Raw genomic sequence first — 7098 nt, 5'->3', positions numbered from 1 at the left:
ATTTTTTTTGTTCATTTATTTTTATATACCACGCCAAGTTGATGGTTAAAACTTGATGGTCAAAGTCTGGAGTTATAACCAAAGTTTAAAAAAATGAAATGCCGAAGTGCAACTAGTTTTTGCCATAACAGAAGAAGTCCGGAGTTGTAATAAGTTATTAAAAATAAAAAAGAGGTGCAATACTTGTTAATTAGCTTTAAGCCTTTCAGAATAGTGTAAACTGCACTGCACATAGCTCCGTGCAGTCTACCATATTCCTCAAGGCTTGAAGCTAAGCAACGTGAGCATTGAGCCTCTTCTTCATCGTCTCTGCACTCAGGGCTTATAAACCGCTCCTAGTCCCTCTCTCTTCGTGAGGTGGGACTAAAAAACAGCTTACTAAGAAACTGTAGTACTGGTTCATGCCATGAACCGGTACTAAAGGTGCTCGTGGGGCCCCAGCCTTACCTGACACAACCTCATTAGTACCAGTTCGTGGCACGAACCGGTGCTAAAGGTTCGCCACAAACCGGTACTAAAGAGCTCCTCCCGCCTAGCAGTTGGAACCGGTACTAAAGAGCTCCTCCTGCCTAGTAGTTGAATGGTGCGTACTGAATGCACAAAAATTCTGGAGTTGTAATAAGTTTAAAAAATGAAATGCCTTCGTAACAGATGAGTTTAATTTCATCAGAAACCCGAATACTTCGAAAGAGATTGTCCAGTTTGTAAACGAAGTGCATCCAGTTTTTGCCGTAACCCTCTCTATTTTTTTGAACATGATATGTGGGTGAAATGATGATACCATGCCAGGTTTCAACTTTTTCAGAGTTCATTTGTAGTGCTTTTCAATTTCCAGGTCATTTAGTTCTCAAAACAAATCATTAAATGCATGAAAAATAGCATGATATGTGGGTGAAATGATGATACCATGCCAAATTTCAACATTTTCACAGTTCATTTTGTAGTGATTTTCAATTTCACGGTCATTTAGCTCTCTAAACAATTCGGTAAATGACTGAAAAATAGCAAAAATGATGTCAGAACGTGTTAGAAATTGATGACGCCGGTTTGAATGCTGCATACTAAACGCAAAAGAAGTCCAGAGTTCAAATAAGTATAAAAAACATTGAAGTGCCCGTGTAACAGATGAGTTCTCGTCTGAAACCCTGATACTCCGAAAGACATTGTCTAGTTTGTACACGAAGTGCGTCCAGTTTTTGCCGTGACCCTCTCTACTCTTTCGCACATGCTATGCGGGTGAAATGATGATACCATGCCAAATTTCAATATTTTCACAGTTCATTTTGTAGTGATTTTTAATTTCACGGTCATTTAGCTCTCTAAACAATTCGGTAAATGACTGAAAAACAGCAAATGATGTCAGAACGTGTTGGAAACTGATGACGCCGCTTTGAAACACAAGAAGTCCGGAGTTCAAATAAGTTATTAAAAATAGAAAAGAGGTGCAATGCTGGTTAATTTGCTTCAAGCCTTTCGGAATAGTGTAGACTGCACTGCACATGGCTCAGTGCAATCTATGCTATTCTGAAAGGCTTGAAGCTAAGCAACATGCAGGTGAGCATTGCGCCTCTTCGTCATTTTCTCTGCACTCACGGCTTATAAACCGCTCATACTACCTCTCTTTTGGCGAGGTGGGACTAAAAATCAGCTTACTAAGAAACTCTAGTACCGGTTGATGCCATGAACCTGTACTAAAGGTCTTCGTGGGGGCCCCAGCCTGACCATAGCCTGACACAGCCTCATTAGTACCGGTTCGTGGCATGAACCGGTACTAAAGGTTGCCCACGAAGCGGTACTAATGATGCCCGCCCGCCTAGCCATTGGAACCGGCACTAATGGTCACATTAGTGCCGACTCAAATTCAAACCGGCACTAATGTGCTTCACGTTTGACCCTTTTTCTACTAGTGCGTTAAGAGGCCAAAACTCAGGTCCGACTACAAATGGCCCAACTCATTTATGGGCCATTAATAGGCTAAAGGACACAGCGGGCTGGAAATTGGCCCAACACTCAAATGGGTCGCTAAAAAGCCAAAAGGCGTACATCCCGAAAATTGGCCCATCCATTGAGTGGGTCGTTAAGAGGTCGAAACCACATTGGGCCTATATTGAGCCCAAATATATAGTGAGCTGTTAATGTGCTCGAACTGACGATGGGATACAATGGTGGCAAATAGTTAACAGGCCGTTGACGGGTCGAAATGGCACATCTCGTATGGGTCGTGGGCTTAAATGGACCAGACACAAGTAGGCCCTATATGGGCCGGCCTACTAATTTTTACTGGGCCGGCCTCTTTCACCTAAATGGGTCACTCTTGGGCCTTGCCACGTGCCAACGTATCATAGGTGCCTCCCGTACAATGAGTGGATGACATCTGTCCCAACGCTGAGCCGACACGTGGATCCTCCAGCGAATGAGAATTTTACACGTGAAAAATCCCCATTGGTCATGGCTGTTAACGAGCTATCGGATCCAAACCGGAACTCGCTAGCTTAATAGCGACCCATTATGATGGATGCCACGTGTCGGTTACCCTTAACAAAAACACTTCCATGACGCGCCATTTATCGTCATGGAAGTGGACACTTCCGTAATGATAATTTTGTTACTGTCATGGAACACTTCTACGACAGCACAGGTATGACTATCTTGATTCTGTCATAAAATCGTCATGGATGTACATGCATGACAGAAAATGTGACCTGCTGTGGCAATCACGTATCATCGTGGAAGTGTATTTTTTGTAGTGATGAGACATGTGGATCCAAATCAACCCCTTACGAAGCAACGCATAAACTAGGGTTTAAACTTCTGTCACTCTAGCAACCCATCATCTACTTATCTTCCCCTACGCCCAAATCATGGTGAAGTGTCATGTAGTCGATGTTCACATAACACCACTAGAGGAAAGACAACATACATCTCATAAAAATATCGAACGAATACCAAATTCACATGACTACTTATAACAAGACTTCTCCCATGTCCACAGGAACAAACGTAACTACTCACAAAGCATGTTCATGTTCAAGATCAGAGGGGTATTGAATATCATTAAGGATCTGAACATATGATCTTCCACCAAATAAACCAACTAGCATCAACTACAAGGAGTAATCAACACTACGAGCAACCCACGGGTACCAATCTGAGGTTTTGAGACAAAGATTGAATACAAGAGATGAACTAGGGTTTGAGAGGAGATGGTGCTGGTGAAGATGTTGATGGATATTAACCCTCCCTCAATGAGAGGATCGTTGGTGATGACGATGGCTTCGATTTTCTCCTCCGGGAGGGGAGTTTCCCCGGCAGAACAACTCCGTCGGAGCCCTAGATTGCTTCTGCCTAGGTTTCACCTCGAGACGGCGGCGCTTCGTACCCAAAGCTTCCTTTTGATTTTTTCCAGGTCAAAAGCCTCCATATAGCATAAGATGGGCATCGGAGGCCTGCCAGGGGAGGCACAAGCCCTAGGGGTGCACCCAGGGGGTAGGGCACACCCCCAGGCTTGTGGCCACCTGGTGGGTACCCCTCTGGTATTTCTTTGCCCAATGATTTTTATATATTCCGAAATAATTCTCCATAAATTTTCAGGGCTTTTGGAGTTGTGCAGAATAGGTCTCTCAGATTTGCTCATTTCCGCTCCAGAATTCCAATTGTCGGCATTCTCCCTCTTGATGTAAATCTTGTAAAATAAGAGAGAAAAGGCATAACTATTGTACCATAATATGTAATAACAGCCTATAATGCAATAAATATCAACATAAAAGCATGATGCAAAATGGACGTATCAATAGGTACTCCATTTCTATCTAGCTTCACTTAACTTCTCACTAAATAAAGTAATGGGCTTCCTTTCTGGAGATAGAACAACTCCAATGCCTACTCCACTTGCATCAAACTCCAACTCAAAGTCTTGTTGAAATCAGGTAGCACCAAGACAGGAGCTTGTGAGAGTTTTTTCTTAATCTCATTGAAACTAGCTTCAGTCACTTCTGTCCATAGAAACTTTCCTTTCTTTAGGCACTCGGTAATTGGTGCCATGATAGTGCTGAAATTCTTCACAAATCACCTATAGAAAGTTGCAAGACCATGAAAACTTCTTACCTCAGAAATGGTCTTCGGAGTTGTCCATTCTCGGATTGCTTCAACCTTAGAATCATCAACACGAATACCATCACATGTTATGATGAATCCTAGGACAAGAAGTTGTGTTTGCAGGAAAACACATTTCTTTAAGTTGACGTAGAGCTCATTTTTCCTTAGTGCTTCTAGCACCTTTCGAATGTGATCAAAGTGTTCATCCTCATCCTTGCTACAGATCAAGATGTCATCGAAATAGACCACAACAAAGTGGGATAAGAAGGGTCGAAGGACTTGATTCATCAAGTGCATAAAGGTACTTGGTGCATTTGAGAGTCCAAATGGCATGCCTAGCCATTCAAACAACCCTTCTTTTGTCTTGAAGGCTGTTTTCCATCATCCCCGGGCCTGATACGGATTTGATGATATCCACTTCTTAAATCCAGCTTTGTGAACACTCTTGCTCCACTAAGCTGATCCAACATATCATCCAGAAGGGGAATAGGGAATCTATACCTTACAGTGATCTTATTAATGGCTCTACTATCCATAGACATGCGCCAAGATCCATCTTTCTTGGGCGTGATGGGATAATACTTTTTGGAATGTGCCCCTTTTGTAGCAATTCCTCCACTTTATCCTTCAATATATCATGCTCTTTGGGGCTCATTCGATAGTGTGGAAGATTAGGAAGACTTGCTCCCAGAATTAAGCCAATTATATGTTCAATCCCTCTCATCAGTGGTCGGCCTTGTGGCTCCCCAAGTATGCTATGAAATTCTGCTAATAAGCCACGTACCTTTGCTGGAATTTCAATAGTCGGGTGCTCTTATCCTTTTATAATAAGTGCAGCATGCAGCACGCAAATCCGCCTCCTTCAAGTCTTCCATAAACTCATTAGAGGTGTGGGAGATAGTTAACATACTTTTCCCCTCGTCCTTAGATATATTACCATCAGTTTTTGAATAATGATCTTTCTCTTGTTCCAAATGAAAGAGTAAGAATTTCTCTTACCCTTGTGTGTAGTATCCAAATCAAATTCCCAAGGTCTCCCAAGAAGAACATGGCTAGCATCCATGTCAACCACATCAGACAACACCTTTGAGCGATAATGCTTGCCCAAAGAAAGTGGGTTGCATTGTTTGGTGATCCTCATATTCACTCCTTTCTTGATCCACCCAATAGTGTAGGGGTTTGGATGATCATGAGTATCAAGCTTTAAATGGCTCACCAACTTCTAGGCAATAGGATTCTCGCAAATGCAACTATCAATCACTAATTTGCATACCTTGCCAATCACCATGCATTTTCTCTCAAATATTTATTTCATTGTGTGTCGTCGGGTTGTGGTGTGGAACATAGCAGACACTAAATCACACATACCACCTCTTCACCTTCTTCTTGGCAAACCTCTTGTCCCTCTACATCTTCATATTCGTATTCTTCCTCATCGTCTTCACCATCATGGATAATGGTGTTAAGAAATTTTCTCAGTGGGCAGCCGCTGGATATGTGTCCCTCTTTACCACATTTATAGCACTTTGGGCCTTCATTTGCCTTACCCTTGCCTCTAGTTTGCTTTGGGATGGGTTGTTTTGCCTTTGGTGGAGCGGTCTTTTCTTCCACTATATTAGGTTGGCTCCTAGATGAGCCTTCGGTATGGGTATATGGAGGATATGGAGCCTTAGTTGTCTTTCTCATCCTTACAAACCTCCGAGCCTTCAGGGCTAGAGCTTGTGCTTGATCAATGGACCAGATTTGTTGCATCATCAATCAATCTTGAATAACATCATTGCGACTATTGATGTACCTTGCAACTTGTTGATCTTCAGTTTCGGCAAGGTTGCACCTCACTTGTAGCCTTAGAAACTCCTCCGTGTAATCTGAAACAATCCTATTTCCTTAAGCACAATTTTGGAATTGCATAGATAGGATCCGGTCATAGTCAGCGGGCAAAAATATCCCTTTCAAGAGACTTTTCATTTGCCGCCAAGTTCTCACACGAGGTTCTCCTCTCAGCATGCGCTCTTTTTGAACGCGCTGCCACCATGCACTGGCTCCTCCTTTCAGCTTGTATGCGATCAAAGGAACTCTATGATCTTTCGGAACCTCCATTACCTCAAAGAAAGTCTCCACTTCATATAAACAATCTAGGCACCCTTCAATATCAACATTTCCATTAAAAGTTGGGATCACAACGTTCACCTTGTATGTTTCTCTTGCATATGTAGGGTTCGGTACTCTCCGATATGCATAGAGATCAGGTTCCCCAAGGGCATCATCATACTCTTCACCTTCAGAAGCTTCAACATAAATTGGCCTTCTTGAAGCACGTTGTTGTGGTGGTCTTGCTCCAAGATTACCTCTCATTCTTCTTTGTTGAACATCTTCTTCTTTAGATGAATCTCCTTCATTGGCAGCAGGGGGCACCCTTTCTTATCATATTAACCAGCTGGTCAAATCTCCGATTAACATCTTCACGCAGCTCTTTGATTTGTTGTTCTGCAGCATCCATCCTCTTCTCCAATTGCTCCATTGCTTGATGTAACTTTCTCTCAACGAGAGCAAGAACTTGTACGGATCAACGGGGCTCTGGTGCCACCTGAAGCAGCACAAGGTTGTGGAGGAGAAACTCCACCTTGCTGCTACAAAGTGTACAACACTAGAGTTGAAAGAACTACTTCAACGTGTTGTGCTAGATATTGCTCTAGAGGCGAATGCAGGCCGATAAGGCAGCAATAGTTCAATCCAGAACTCCTAGAGCACCGGATCTACTCCAAGATCTTAGATAAGAACAACAAGTTCTATTATAGGTAGTGGGGACATAGTCTGGTTACAGAGTATAGGTGAGGACCTCTATTTATAGGGCTTTGGGAAGCCTTCACATACTTCTACTTATAGCTGGAATACTCTAGAAAACATTATTTAAGTTTCACCATTCTACTCATAGATACTCACAACTAGAAGACTCTAGAAAATAGTAGGTGGGGTAGAAAAGAAATACTACACTAGAGTGGA

This window comes from Triticum aestivum, chromosome 3A (assembly GCF_018294505.1).
Source record: "Triticum aestivum cultivar Chinese Spring chromosome 3A, IWGSC CS RefSeq v2.1, whole genome shotgun sequence".
NCBI classification, from domain to species: domain Eukaryota; kingdom Viridiplantae; phylum Streptophyta; class Magnoliopsida; order Poales; family Poaceae; genus Triticum; species Triticum aestivum.
Note: the sequence above shows the minus strand (reverse complement) of the source record.